The following is a 16,560-nucleotide window of genomic DNA, read 5'->3' as shown; positions in this document are numbered from 1 at the left end:
TATTCATGTAACCAACTGTTGCGAGTTATGACTGGACGTTGGAAACATAAAATATATTTGCGAAAGTATAGAAAGGACATTCAGAACAAGTAGAGTTGTTAATCTTGATTATAATAGAATCTAAAATTTAACGGTTATTAAAGGCTTATATAGCTGAAAAAAGTAGTTTCAGTTTAGTAGTTTGAATAATGTATAGTTTGTATGTGTGTATAGAGTTTTATTGCAGTGAGACGGTTAGGCGGAGGGCCTGACCGGATTTCCAGTCGAAGGCTCGGAGGCGATGTCAGGGCAGAGATAGGTTCCTGTGGCGGAGTATAACTTATGTCAAAGGGGAAACAATAAAGCGGCCGGAACGAAACTATGAAGGCTTCCTGCGTCAGGTGTTCCCACAGGCAGTCCGAATCTAGACTAATAGGCGGGGGCCACTCCCTCTGGGGCGGGTTGGAGGATGCCCGGGGGCAGTCAAGGACACGTTCTTCAGGAGTAGAAAACTTCAGCAGGAGCTCGGAGGATTGAGAAACCAGAAGTCTGGGGTTCAACTATTCCATAAAGCTACATGGAGTAAACAACAGAGTTTACAGCAGTGTATAAACATAACATTAAAACGCTAATTAAACAACCAAATGCCAGTCGTAAAGTTAATAAGTTGCATTATGAAAGTTGAAAGTAGCTCATTAAAGAATTAATAGGTAGGAAAAAATCCTCATTTGATTCTTCTTTTCCTTTCAAGTTTCGTTTTAGAGACAGAATCCTTAAACCATCGAGGGCAACATTCCTATGTACCTTAAAATACCAGGCGAACAAATCCAAGAATATCTCTTACATGATGGGGATTTATTTGGAACTCAATTGCCAAAAAAAAAAAACAGATCCAATATTATTGGATAATTGTGTTTTTTTTTTATTTTTTATTGAAGAGAATTAATACAACCTGCCACAAATTAATGGCATTAACTATTATTGTTCGAATATTCATTCATACTATACATACAGAAATAGAAGAACAATAGAAAAAAAAGAGAGAAAAATAATAATAAAATGTAAACGATATGAATAGTACTCACCAAATTAAAATTTAAAAAAATTAAATTTTAAGTAACAATAAAATAAATATACAATATTTACATTCTGCAGGGGAACTCGGAGCAGAGCCTCGTTACTCCCGTGTGAAAGGCACAGCATGCCTCCAAGAAATCCCAGCGCTTTTCTCTCAGCCGCGTTATTTCTATGTAATATAATAGAAAAAAAAAGACAAAGCATCATATTGTATTTTCATTACTGACGTTTCAACCAATTCCTTATATCTGTTACTGGTATTTCCTATCTGTGCAAACAAACTCAATACAATTGTGTCTGACTATCTGTACTAAAATTACATTTATGTTTAATAAATGAAATATGGTCCGGGTGTGTTAAAAATAAAATTCAAATAGTGATGACAATTTTAATTGAGCTTACGTTTCGCCCCACGTAGCAGGGCTTCGTCAGAGCTGCTTTGACAGAAGTCAAAGTCAGAGTGAGTACATTTATTTTTATTATGTTATATAATTTAAATTATTAATTACTTATAAATGGGCCGAAACACCAGCTTAATAAATAAATAATGAAGTAAACTGTTAATATTGCCAACCATGACAAATATAATAGAGGCTTAAACGTAAGGAAATAACTATTTAAATTATTTATGAGTTCACATGGAAGGTGTTAGTCTGAAGAGAGAAAAAAATTGATTGAGTTTCTAATCATCGGCTCGGTTTCCTTTTTAAATATTGACAACGCATTAGTGTGGATATAGGTTTGATTAATTAATGGTTAGTGTCTAAGGGTGGCTATATACACAAATTTACAAATGTTTTTGGAAACTAACTTGGAACTGTTAAGAATAATGAAATCTTATTATTCATTAAGTAATTTCACTATTGATTAATATTTAACCAATTTATGAGGCTGGGTGGACCTCAGAGAGCTACCGAACCCACAGAGCTGATTCAACGGCTACAGTGAAGCAAATAATAATTATCTGCCACAGCCAGATTCGAACCCGGGTCCTTGGAGTTAATGGTCTATTGCCTTACCAATAAGCTACCCACTCCCATAAAATTAAATGAACAGTTGCATAAATTGTACGAGGTTGGTCCTGCGTTAAACAAACTATATTATATATAATGTATATTACCATATGTATTTATTCAATAATCTATTTCGTCTGGAGATTACGAAGGAAACGTTTTAAACAAACAAGGAGTACTTTCCCAATATTAAACATAATATAAAATAACAAGCTATTTTAATGTTATTTAATAAACTGATTTTAATGTTGTTCTGAAAAAAAGTCGATGTATTTTTTTGGTAGCCTCCTCTGTTTTCTCTAAACCAGCAGTCTTGAGCGTGTGTAGCCATCTCTAGCCTTAAATGAATTTGAGTCGCCTTTGATGTTCGGAATAGCGCTAAACTGAGAGCTGGGGGAGTAATAGTTAAAATTATGGAGAGATGTAATCTAATTAATTCGGTAATTAATAAGCGGACATCATTAACATGTTTAATACTCCTCTACATGAAAATTCTTGCTCCTAACTTCATCAAAGACGGACGGTATAACGAATGCCACCGGCAAGAGATGAGGGCAGGAATTCCCGATCCGACCGAGAGACAGCTGAGTAATGCAGAGAATTTGATAACACTCAGCGGCTCCTGGGAATGGCTCGTATTTTTATGGCATATTCCTTTCCTTTTTTTTTATTATTATTTTTTTTTCTGTTCCGTCTTTCGAATTAATTCTATTCCGAAGGAAACTGCCTAATGAAGTAATTAATATGAACGCACGAATTAGATATCGATCATGTTCAAAGAACCGCAGTTTTAGAATTAATTCCCTGGACCGTTCTATTTTATTTTATTTTTTCCCTTAGTTGTCGGTTTGCCGTACTCGATGAATCATAACAGCGTACAAACGTTACAAGAATCATACAATCGAAATAACATATGGTAATTACGAAGATGAGTCCGGTGAATGAGGAAATTCGTACATGTGTAAATGTTTAATTAGCCGATTAGATCTTTTTGTCACGGTGTGTTGGCCTGGCAATCACACGACTTTCGGCGCACCAAATCCGGTAGCTATAATTTATAAATCTCTACAATTACGTGAAAATACGTGTAACATTTCTTAATAGCTGAACTCAAGGAAGCAATTGCTAAGTTCCAAAATCTAACAGAAAAAGTACTATTTATATTTTTTTTCGAAAGCCTTCTTTTAGAAGAATCGGTATAATTTATCACTACCAAACAATAGACAAAAAATCCGATGTACTACACAGAAAATCCCGTTGAGCCTTACGAATGAACGTAATATTTCGGAATTTACAATATTTTTATTTTATTTGTATTCAAGAGTAATCATAGAATCTGCTAAAATTAAGGAAAATAAGTATCAGTGTTCTATGTTTTCATTCTTGCAATATACACAACAATACAACAACAAATGTATTTTAAAAAAATTTAAAAAAAAACAACTAATAATTAATAATAAATACACTCAATATTTGTATTCAACCTTGAGGATCCCGAACCAAGTTTTACCACCCACATGTGATAGGCAAAGGGAGTCTCCATGAAAATAAAACTTAATAGATCTTAAGTATGGTGAATAATGTTTGTTTTTTTGGGGGGGGGGGGAGACAGAGGGTGGAGAGCAGTCAAGTCGACTTTGTAACTTTCTCCAGTTCTAATCCAGCACACTTAACTCTACAATTTCCAATTTAAGGAAATATCTCATCGAGAATCCAATTCAGAAGCGATAACATATCGGTGTTGATTTTCATCCTACCTATCCCTAACTATTGTGTACAGTTTTTGATTTGGTTGCAAACGGTGCGGAATATCGGTTGAACGTAGAGAACAGAATAGTTTGAAACTTGAGTGTACATTATGAATCTGTCATCATAATTTGTATATCCTCAACCCTCGAGGAAGGTCGAATGCTTGTTATGATCGCGGTAACTCAATTAACGAGAACGATGTCGTTGAATTCTGAATTCAATCTCTATTGTTTACTTTTGTTTGCATCAGGATCTGTACAACATTTTAGGAACGTTGCACCGACAGAAAACGTAAAATAGGAAAAAAATCATCGATTCCAAATTTTTAATGGAAATAACGAAGAGAAATGTGCTGGGCAAGAACCAGAAGAGGATTGGAAGTCGACTTAAAAAATACTCATTTTAACAGTGATTTACCTAGTTTAATTACGAAATTCTCAGTGGTGGTGGGCTAATTGTCTTTGGTTCCTGCTTTAGAGGGTTAAGTTTATGTTGGAGCTACTATGGGTTAAATTCTTGCCGACTACAATGAAAAATGCGAAATGAATTAGTGTAATGCGGTCAGACATCTAATAAATTGAGGACTCGGCTAGTGACGGTTGAGGTACCCACTTTACATTAGTGACTAAGAACGTGCCCTCACCTCGTGGTCAGGCTGTCCTTGACCTCCTGTTTTCGGCTGGCTATCTGGTCAGTCCTCAGTATCATGGATCGTTTTCGTTCTCCTTACATAACGCCGGGTCTCGGTAACTCTAAGCTTAGAAAATAAAATAGCTGGAAACCGCACATATAAATAAAGGAAGATTAGTTACAGTGGTCTCTTGCTCAGCGTTTCCTAGGCAACGTTATAACCTACTTCCAGCTAGAGGGTCACCAGTTTGTCATGGATAGCCAAGACAAACTTAAGCTTCTTTAGACTAAATTAGGAAAGGAACTTATGTTATATTATATGTTATCTTGGCAATGTGGTAAAGAGTCGGACAAAAATTAGAACGATTAAAACTACAGCTAAATTAATAACGAAATTTGTCCTGGATACCATGTTATTTTTTATTAATAGTTCATAAGTAAATAACCATAGTATCCATGACAATTTATTAATTACTTTAGCTGTTGTTTTAGTGTCCAATTCTGAAGTCGCATGTGTAAAAAATGTCTGAAATTTTATTTTAGATTTCGGATCCAGCGTTAATTGGATTTTTAGTGAGGTAATAATATTTGGTTTATTTAGTCTTTTTGGCATTACAATGATAATTTAAAACCACGTTAAAACGTAAAAAAACTAAAGATAGAAAATTTTGCAGATACCGCTCTTAAGCTCAACTATACTAACTCAAACTAATTAATCATAAACAAGATCTTAGATATCAAAATTTTAATGGGCCCTCTTTTGGCTTGGGTGCGAATATCATAACTTTTTTGATAGAGTTGAAAAAAAGTTGACAGACGCCTTTTATTGTTAGTGGTATTCTAAATCACTTTGTGGTAACTTGAACTCTTAATTATTTTTTAATTTAGTTGATGCGGTTGTTTATATACCAAATGATTATCCAGATTGTATGATTTATAACCGATTAAATTTCAAAAACATTTAGGAACTGTTAAGGAATGAATAGTGATTTGATTTTACGATTTCTGTTCTAAGGCCTTGCTGAAGTAACGTATAAGTCTCGAAATAACATAAACATTTCATTGCGGTATCTAACATTAATTTCTATCTTAATGACATTGTGCATTCGTGTATATTATAAGGCATTTATGTTTAGGCAAGTATATGTCTTTTACTTTTGTGTATTTTCTTGCCTTAATTAATTTGTATGCGGCTTGCCTAAATTTATTCAAATATTGGTACTCCATTCCATTCAGTAACGATTATTGCTACTCAATGGAATGGGGTTCTACGTGTTCTATTTATACTTAATTTCGTTTTTTCTTAATTAATTTTTTTTGGAGGTGGAATTTAAAAATATTCTATAATTTCAAAAATCCCCTATTTAACTTTTCTCTTTTAAAATAAAAATCATTTTCATTGTAAATATTTTCTGAATATCATTGCATAAATAGAAACTGTATCAAGAGTTACAGGTCAGACGCTTGTTTTTACAATTTCAAACTACCTACCGGAGGCAATACATCTTCTATTACGGGAACGTCGCGAAAACTGTGTCTGATTCACTTCAGAATATTATTCATGCTGCGGAACCGATAGAAACTGTTTTTTGAAAATCAATAACATCGAATAATACTAAATTACGCGAACTCGTGTTACGCTTTCGTTTTAACAAGAGAATATCCAGGAAAAAGTCTGGAAAAGTATCCTACGACTGTTTGAAATGGTTATTGGGGCTGGTCGGTAATGATGAAATTGTAGATCGGGTCTCGTAGATGCTTAGAGTCAATTGGATTAGTTTCACGTAGTCCTGGAAAATGAGTTTAATATTGTGTGGGAGTCCAGAATGAAGGGAACTAGTGGACTGTCTGTTGGAAATTGTATTCTATCTTTCGGAGATTTTTAGTAGTTCTATCAAATTACTAATTCATGGCTGAGACAGTACAATATAAACAGTTTTGAACTGAATTCATGGAATATGGTACACAAGTTTCAACGAAGTATAAACAAGTTTATACATGTTGGGCTTTTTTGAAGACATTTCTGAAATTACAATTTATTTGCTTTGTGATTACACTATTACTAATAAACATACATACCATCATATATAAATATTTTACATACAGAGATACTGAAATAGGTTTCACGACGAAATGTCAGACATCACCAGCAGAAGACCGAAGAGATGCGGGACCACCCTGATCCACAAGAAATTTTATAAATTTATAAGGGGAATAAAAAAATCATAAATATATAAAGAAACAAATAAATATACTATTAATTTTCTTCTTAAATATTAATGATAAACGTGTTTCTGAAGATCTTGAGATTCAGTCAATGGTGTACAACTATATTTAGGCAAGGTTTTGAGATTTTATTGTTTTCATTTACACCCTACAGTGAAAAGCAGTATTTTTTTAAAAATAATAATAATAATAATTAATATTATTAAACGCTAAGATTATAAAATACTTTAAAATATTTAGATATAAGAATTAAATTAAATTAATTACTGGTTTAATATGTGCGTGTATGTCTTGATAAAAATCTAGGCGAAGGAAAACTAAATTAGGGGAAAATTTAATAAATATATTTAAAAAAAATTATTGTTGCCGTTATTGTAACATTAGTTGCGATTTATTTCTTCTCTATTAATTGATTAAAATTACTTTTTAAGTGATTAATATTCCTTGTTTCGCTAGGTACGGTTCTCATCAATGTTAATTATTGTTTTCGCTGTTTATAATTAATAATAAATGAAATAGGTTAATTTTTATTTTATGGAATTTTTAATGAAGAAAATATCGACCATTACCCCAGAGCCGGTCATCCCGCCCAATGAATCATTGAAAGCGGACAGAAATCCAACCCTGAGGTTGAACAGTTACTCCCTGTTAAATTCAGTTTTATCGATTTGATTGAGGTTGAGTATACATTAATATTGCCGAAAGGAACCACCCCTACAACTTGTAAATTGCCGTTCGGGGCCTCTGAAATGTTAAACGGCCGGGCGATGAGGCTCGAACTGCTCTCAGAGCCTAGCCGATAATTGCCCGCTCCTTAAAACATTTATCGGATTCATCCCGCAAAACTGTTGGAGACTAGATGTCCGTTATTGTCCGCCGGTGCTGTATAACTAATTAACAGATTGGCTGTGGACGGTATTTCAAATCCCATTTTACCTTCGAGTCCTCAATCAACGGAACACCTGCTTTAATTGTTAGCCTGATAGGCAAAGATTTCTCGAGAGGGTTTGTGTCCATTAGATTTAATATTTGATTGTAATTATTGCTCACGAGGCTAATCCTCATGAATTTTGTCTACATGTATATTCCACCTTTTTCGGGAATTATTGATGCTAATAGCGTGTTTAGAAAACAATTACGCCTTGTAATTTATAAATAGTGTCGCATGGGGCATCAGTCTTTCATTAAGTAAAACAAAAGAAAAATGTGAGTATAATTGATCGATTGTACAACTCTACATATAATGCAGAATTTATTTCTAATTCCTTTAAAAATAATAAGTTTTTTTTTAATTATGTCTGAGTCATAGATCTTAGTTGTCTAGAATGTCTTATGTAGAATTATGTCTAGAAGACCTTAGTTGTAGAGTTCCATATTAATTCTCATATAGACAGCAGCAATCCACAATCCTACGTCAAATCGTATTATTAAATTAATACGCTTCAACATATTGTTATGTGTCAATGTTAATATCATTTCTTTATAAGTAAAAATAATTAATTAGGGTAGAGAAAATAATTTATATTAATGGTAATTAAAATTTTTATCATTGTATTTGAAAATAAAATGAAAAAAAACTATAAAAATCTATATATGTATATAGACTCTTTATAACCGGTTTTATATGTATTTCATCCAGTAACTACTAGTTACATCCAGTTAAAAAAAAAAAAAAATGAATCATTTTACACCAAGTCGTTGGCAGAGGGCATCGATTTTTATACTTCTTGTTAAAATTTCTCTCTAACTAGATCCCATCACGTTGGCCTCACATTACACAACGGATGCCTATACTTTAATTGCAAACTGGGAGAATGCTAAGCCTAATTAAACGTCCTATCGTTATAGTCACAGCAGAGATTAGAGTAACAAGGTAGAAAATTGTCATTCGACTTTTAATATCTTCACCAAATTAGAAGTCATGGTTGCTTTACGAGCGCGTCGAATCAGAAATGAAGTACGTTTGACCTATGCTAGCCATTATGAGGCATTTAGTAGGAAGAGAAAAACCGTGTGAAGCTTGTTAAGCTGTTCGAAACAAGCGGGGTATGTGAAACATATGACAGTCGGTCCATGATGTTGATGAGTAGAAAAAAAAATTAAATAACTTGTAATAGAATAAATGAATTAATATTAATGGGAGTATTAAAACAAAGAATGTTTTGCGCGATCGACATCAACACTTACAAAGTCCCTATTTGAAAGGTTTGATGCAAAATGGGAGTTCCATTTTTGGCTGTTTTTACATTTTCCTACGTTTTAAAAAACTTAATTTCGAAGAATATTCGGCGTACAGGGACTAGTTTGTTTTCGAATTGTATACAAAATAATAAAAATTATGATTATATGGAATAATATTTGCAAAAAATTCCTTCCTTTGTGGTCAAAATGTTCAAAAAATGTCAAAGTGCGACATAATCGTAGATTCCGGACTTGTTCAGTTTATTTCCATTTTTTCTTCGAAGATTTTTCAATAAATGTTATTCCGTACTTTTATAAAAGAGATTTAATTTTACGATTTGAAACCAAAATTTTTGGTAGTCCTCATTGTCTTTGTGATACACTTGGCAATTGTAAATAGGACGTCACTTTGAAGTACTTGTACAATTGGAGATACCTACTTTTTATAACAAAAGCTAGTTTTTGTTTCACGAAAAGAATTTATTTTTATAGCACTCTAAGACAAAGTCTGTGCCGTTTCTCCTTTAGGTTCCAAAAAATACGTAGTAAAAAAAAATTAATTGTCGTATACTATTCATAATTATAACGAATATTTTTAACCATTTTTGTATAAACTTTGATTTGCAACGTTAGTCTCATTCAGGCCGTTTAGGCTTATATCATTGGTAGTTCATAAATGCGTCTATGCTTTATAACAGTGGTTAACGATTTTTTTTGTCCTACCACCCACTTTCTAGGAAATTTTAATAGCAACTGATAGAAAATATATATGAATTAATATTTCTACCTTTTTCGTAAAATATAGCAAAGGAAGTTGTAAATTAGAAACATTGAACTTAGAATAGAATTTAAAAAAAAAAAAGATAGAAATGCTACCAATTTAGTAATCCTCGGCTCTATTTTCGTCAGCAGTAACATTGGTGACCGCGACAACTTGTAGTTATTCATCGCCCCCCAAATGCACTTGTGGCCATCACTGTCTCCTTGAATCGTTGCAAGCGCCCACATTGGTAATCACTGGTATAGACCATTTTTTATTGCCAATTCACTAACACAAAGGACCTAAATACCTGAAATAATATAACATTATGAGAAATCTATCCTTTTTAATTTTCAATTTAAGGTTTTAGTGGCTAAAATTATTTTCAGATTCGTTTTCTAAACTTATACAGCGTTATTTACCTTGGGACTTGTTTAAGCTACTCAAGCTGTCAACCAAAGGACCTTCCCACAAACCCTGACAGATGAAATTGCTGTCAAGGGACTCCTCGACCAGCCGATGACGCGGAGGTTCCGCTGGACGAGCGTGTCACCGCCAAGGAACGACAATCCCCGACTATAGGCCAGTAATTAAGGGATGTCTTTGTGTATGTGTTCGTGTATGAGTCGGTGTATGTGTGCGGTGGACACGGGCTGCCGAACTCATGCCACTCCATGCGCGCTTCCTTTGCCTTGGGAAAACAGTCCCCTCTTTTATAATAATAAATATTTTTAGGAGCGTATTATCGCTGTAATCACTACTTCTTCGTCTTGTCCTAGCGTTCCCAGGTTGAACCTCCTACCGTTCTTCACGTACCTAGCAATCAACCTGGGCGTTGTTATTTGATATTCAAAGTTTCCTGATTGTAGTCCGTTAAAACGACTTCTTAAGAAATCAAATGCAAATATAAAAAGAAATCCATGGATTCTGTCATACCTTAGACATGATCCTACAACACTTCCGATACACTAACGATATTCCCACTTTTACGAAAAGATAATAATTCAATCAGATTGACCGTATGTGAATTATATCTCATTCTAATTTTATATTGCAGATTGATTTCCTGCATTACAAGGAATTAATTATATTTGATTATTATCAGTATGTGAATTATAGAAGGAGATGTATTGGGATGCGAATAAAAACATAAATAGTCTTCTACTATTTATTGATGGCTAACGTATTGACACACTATTAAGATTTTCTTCAGGGCTGGTGTGATAGATGAAGATGTATACTATCCTCTATTGGAATACTAATTCCAACTATTAAATTTATTGATTCTAAAACAATAATTCGGTTGATAAAAACTAAAGATCACAGTTCATTATAGGTCTAGCATGTTTAGTTGTGGTATGAATGGTCAAATAAAGCTTTAAAACCTATTGGTCTTATTTTAGTATCTATTTATTTAAATTTTACTATTTTTTCAATAGGTTTTTATCAAAATAAAAAAGTATGTATTAATTGGATAATAATATTAAATTTTTTCTTTACTTAAAAATAAATAGCAAAAAATTCAATCAACAAATATTAATACTGGGTATTCATATAACAGTGATATTATTTTCTTTGCTACTGGATACAAACAATTATTTTAAATTGTCAGATCAGAGAAAATTCATCAATTTATTTATTTGATAGACCTTATAAATTCAATATTACGTTTACAATTAGTTCATAGAATTATTGCAATTTTTCGAAAATAATTTTAAATTATAGAAATGGTTAATTGGAAACTATCGAGATCAAAATCGTTTGTTAAATATTTTACCTATTGATTTTCCCAATAGTTATTTGAAAAATTATGTTTTTACTCTATTATTCTATATTCAAATTCTGAAATGGATAACTCCTCTCCAGAATGTTCAATTCTCCAGCAACTGCAATTGTTGCTAATGCTTTATTTTCAACATTCGGCACTGACGTATCGAAAGGAGTCGAGGACCCTGCAAACAAAAAAAAGCCTATTTTTCTTCAGATTTCTTCTCAACGGGCCAGAGTTTTTATATATCGTGTTAAAAGGAAAAGGGGGATTTCCGCTAAAGAACGACTTTAGAATTTCTGTAGAAACACCGAGCATAAAAAGTTGGAACCCAGAGAAAAAGCATTGAAGAACATCATGCATAGTCCTCGGGGAGTATCTTGAAGAAGCCATAAAAAAAATTGTCCGTCACCAGTTAAACATTTTCTACACACTATTGAAATTAGTACACCGTAAACTGGTTATCTTTATTAATTTAATATGTATTTTATTTAACTATATTCCGCTACTTGATTGTCTAAATAAAAAATAGTTGCAAAATCCGAATAATCTCATAAAAAATTCGATACTTCATTAATAAAATAATAATTATTAACCCAATTAGTATCATTCCGAAATCACTGTTTATTTTTTCATTATGGGTAAATGAGTCCCTAACATTTAAAGGAGAGTGCAAGGTCTTGGAGGTCACGGATTTAGTTCAAATTTCCCTGTTGATGAAGATATATGGACATAATGGAGTTTAAATAAATTTTAAATGAAATGTCTTGAATGACTAGAAACCTTATAAGAGTTTTGTTTGTCATTATCATTCGTATAAGTACAGAATAATATTATCATTTCACATTTACCAAGAACTTGCACTTTCCTTGTTAGAGTCTTCCTCTCAGTATAACGTTGCTCTAGCTACAATAAATTAATTAATAAATATTAAACCGAAATATTTATAAATACTATACAATATATAAGATTTATATTATGTATTATTTAACGACCTAATTAATAAACAGTGTAGCAAAATTCAAACTTATGTTATATTATACTTAAGTCCACTAAATGACTGTGATGATGTCCTACAGTATCCTTTAATAATGCTCCCTCCACTCATTCCTGTCGAACAGATCCGCTACTTAGGACTACATCTGGACAACCGTCCAATTTGGAATCCAAGACTTAAATGATAGGACACTGCTCGTCGATTCCAAATATTACAACACTTACTAAACAAAAGGTCTAAACTTGCAATTATTTATAAATGACTTATTTACATGATCATAATAAGGCCTATTTTGACTAACTGAGTTAAGCTAAACCATCGTATTCTTCTCATATCCAATCCTACGTAAAATCTTGTATATACCTTACTTTGTCGCAAATAAAATCAGGACCTCAATGTTCCATATGGTCCCGATTTGACTAGAACCAGATATCAATCCTTCCATGATAATCTTCCGAATCCACTTGTTTCTAACCTTGCTTCCACTTTAATACGTGACAATCCAAGACGTCTGAAAAGAAGATGGCATCGAGGCCTTCCAATCAAGAAATGTAATTGGAGTTCCATCAATGGGTAGATTTTTTAACACCGACTTTGATTAGTGTAAATAATTTTAATATAGTTACAAATACCCATTATAAAATTATAAAAAAATATCTGAATATTTGAATTAATGTCAAGTGCATTACTTCTAATCTAGAAATATTATTGGAGTTCTACCAATGAGCAGATTCTCCAAAAGACTCCCATCATGCCATTGTAATATAAATCACATAAAATTTACTAGTTTTATATGTATTTTTAATACAGATGTAAATATCAATAAAAAATCAAAAAAACTATCGAATCAGCACAAATGTATTTTTTTAAAGAATATTAATTGAATAATTAAATTACAATTAATCGACTAAATCTTTCATTAAATATACTGAAATAATTTCTGGTGGGGTTGTAGCATTATCTGGAATGAGAAAACCGCAAGATGTTTATTATACTCCGACTCTAATTGTTATATAATGATTTGCCTTATCGATGGCCAACTTATGTAATTAGTTGAAGGTCAAGACTCACTAATTAACCAAGCATTTATCAGCTTATGAATAATCCAACTGTTTCTGATCCGTTGGCCCGTACAAATTTCATTGCCATTCTGTTTCGGTTTCACAACATATTATATAATTTTTTTTTTGTTTCGATTTGTTGGAAAACGTTTCCCAACAGATGTGGGTTAAATGATTCGACTATAATATTTCTAATAATTCGAGCACGAGATAATTATCCTGATGGAACTAAATACTGCGATTATTAAGAATTAGATACAGCTTAAATAAAAATAAAAGAATCAAAAGAAAGCGGTCAGTTATAGAAGTAAGCGATCCAAACTGCACCTGATCGCCACGTAGGATCCTCCGCATTCCACCGCAAATTGGCTACTTTCCTTAGCAGTTACCCCGGCACAAACTTTTACCACTTAAAGCAACCCCAATTCTTCCGATAGCAGGCCCGCCATTGATAGATAAAGCGTTGAGGATATCCTATCTAAAAAAAAAACCGTATTTCCTGTCCCTTGATTGTAGACTACTCCGATGTTCCGATCCTTCGAATTTTGTAGTAAGACGAGATAAGAAGCGATCGAAAAACTACCGTGTCAAACAGCGCACCCCCCTCCTCTTTCCTACGCCATATTGCCTGCTTTGTTCCTAGGATCCTTCTTAGCTTTCATCTTATAAAGAAACTTTTAAAACCGATTGATCGATTGGACCGAGAAACAGGGTAATATTACTATTATTTACGAGCAAAAAATAAAATTCTTCCATAATTCAACAATAAACAACATTCAACATCTACATAACAGTGTAAAGAAAACAACAATTAACACTGTATATTCGTAAGATGTACAATTCATTTTTACTAATTTAATTTTAGCTATTAAAGGCTCCGGACATTTATCTAGTTTAAATGTTAGTACTATTGTCCATTACATATAATTTATTTTTCATTGGAGGAATAATAGCAATAATGCTAGAAAATAAAACTCCTTACAAAAATTAATATATTATATGTAATACTTAATAAACAATATAAAACGTAAAAAGGAATAATTGTATATATCAATTAAATATATCCCCTAGTTAGAATTTAAAAAATAATAATTGAATAACTGAGGCCGGTTCACTAAATTGAACAGAATGTGAATAAAAATTTTTACACCTACTAATTTATTGTATGGTTTATATAAAATATCTGATAATGTAATAGGTCAAAATTACTTGAGTGACAATTAATCATACAATTACTTTTACCCCGCTTCTCCGTTCTTGTCCAAGACTTAGACTTCGCTGGTTAAGAGAGCGAAACGATTAAATCGGTATGAATAAAATTTTTAAAAAATCTGCAAAATTATATTAAAATTATAATACTATACAAAAGATGATTTATATATTACTATGATAAAATTTAATTTATTAGATCAAACCAATATAATCGAATATTTATGTATATGGTTTAATTCGAGTATGTAAACGATGTTTTAATTTTTATTAGTTGCATTAAGACAATTATGTGAGAATTTCAATTATTGCCATAGCTATAGTGATTGTATATAATTGTACTGTTCTTTGTATTTTTTTTTATTGTAGAAGAGTATCATATGCTCCTACGATGAAGGGCAATAAATATTAGCGTTCTAAGAAGTCATTCATACCAAAGTAAAACCAAAGAAAAAAATGTAAATGGTAATAATAATACTAAACAAATACAAATGTCTATAAATAAAAATATAAATTGATATACAAGATAAAGAATTAAATTTAATTTATTTAAAAATAAATTAAATTAATATGAAATATATTTACACCTATATACAATGTACTTAAGTATATTATAACACTTTTAATTTATCTCATTAATGTAACTACGTCTACAATAGCCACTAATGCATTTTAGCCAATTTGTAGAATAATTGTTTTTATAATAAGTGTATTTATATTTTTATTGTTGATAATTTAATAACATCAGACGTTGTCATGGTAATAAACTCTACAAAAGCAAATAATATCACGAAATGAGTATTCGTGAGTGAATGATATAAAACCGAAAGAATTCAACCATCGTGCTACGCGAGTATCTCAATACCAGTGGGTTTCTCATTGCGGTCAGGAATAAAAGAAGCCGATTCCCACAGAGTCGTACGCGTGAGTCGTATAAAAGAATTATCCATCGAGGATACGAGAGGAACACGGTACATTATAGAGGAAATTGAAGGAGGATAAGTACGAGCTGAAAGAGTCGCACGCGCTCTGTCGAGTTAATTCCATGTAATTTGGGCTATACTCAATAGGGCAGTGGGTATTGTCAACCCCCCATTGCCCCCCTGCAGGCTCCTTAATCACATATATTTTCGGTTTAGGACCTCATTGACGTCTTCAAATACTGTCTCCTCTCTCGTTTATTCTTTACTGACCTTATTCTTCTTCAGCAATCATACTTTTGTGTCAGGAAAGTATTGTGATTTTCCTCATTGTAAACACGCACGCTTCTGAGATACAGTTACTGTTTTTTTTAGGGGCATTGGTACCATATATTTACAAGTTATATCTTTTATAAATATGTATGTATCCATCTGTTACTTATTTACTGCACAACGAATATATGTATATTTAATATATAATTACAGTAAGCCCTTAAATTTCGCACATAATTGGTTCCCGATATTGCCTTTGAATGTTGAGTGTTCGAAAGTAGAGGGATCTAAAAAACTATGCACCAAAAACTATGTTCTAAAGTATTTATCGATCAATATGTATACACAACGAAGTTAAAGAGGCTTATTAAGTTTCCTTTATAAAGTTGTCAAGAGTTCCTTGAATACTACCCATTTTTCCTTTTCTTGATAAAGATTTCTGTGTATTTTTCAATTGTCCTACGTACTTGAGATATACGTTCTCCATTGAGATCACATTCTTCCAGGATAGTAAAAAAGATGCGTATTTTTATTCGATTTTCTAATCACCGGAAGCAATTCTTTAATTATCTTTTTCAATGCTCTGGGATTTTTCGCTAGGTAAACTAACAATGGCTTCAATTTTAAATCACCAGCTAAGTTTCCACCAAGAAGTTATGTCAGTCGGTGTTTGAAAGGCTTATTTCTACTACTATTAACTAACTGTTAAACTGTTGT

General features: G+C 32.2%; 1 protein-coding gene across 2 annotated transcripts in view; it reads left to right on the top strand.

Annotated features, from left to right (window-relative positions):
• Positions 1–16,560, top strand: part of Dll (Distal-less) — a 152,158-nt gene that overhangs the window by 103,200 nt on the left and 32,398 nt on the right. The gene's annotated exons all lie outside the window — the stretch shown is intronic.

The sequence above is a fragment of the Halyomorpha halys genome, unplaced genomic scaffold (assembly GCF_000696795.3).
Source record: "Halyomorpha halys isolate HHAL.00 unplaced genomic scaffold, Hhal_1.1 Scaffold649.1, whole genome shotgun sequence".
NCBI classification, from domain to species: domain Eukaryota; kingdom Metazoa; phylum Arthropoda; class Insecta; order Hemiptera; family Pentatomidae; genus Halyomorpha; species Halyomorpha halys.
The sequence above is the reverse complement of the archived record's forward strand: the minus strand, read 5'-3'. Positions and strand labels throughout refer to the sequence as shown.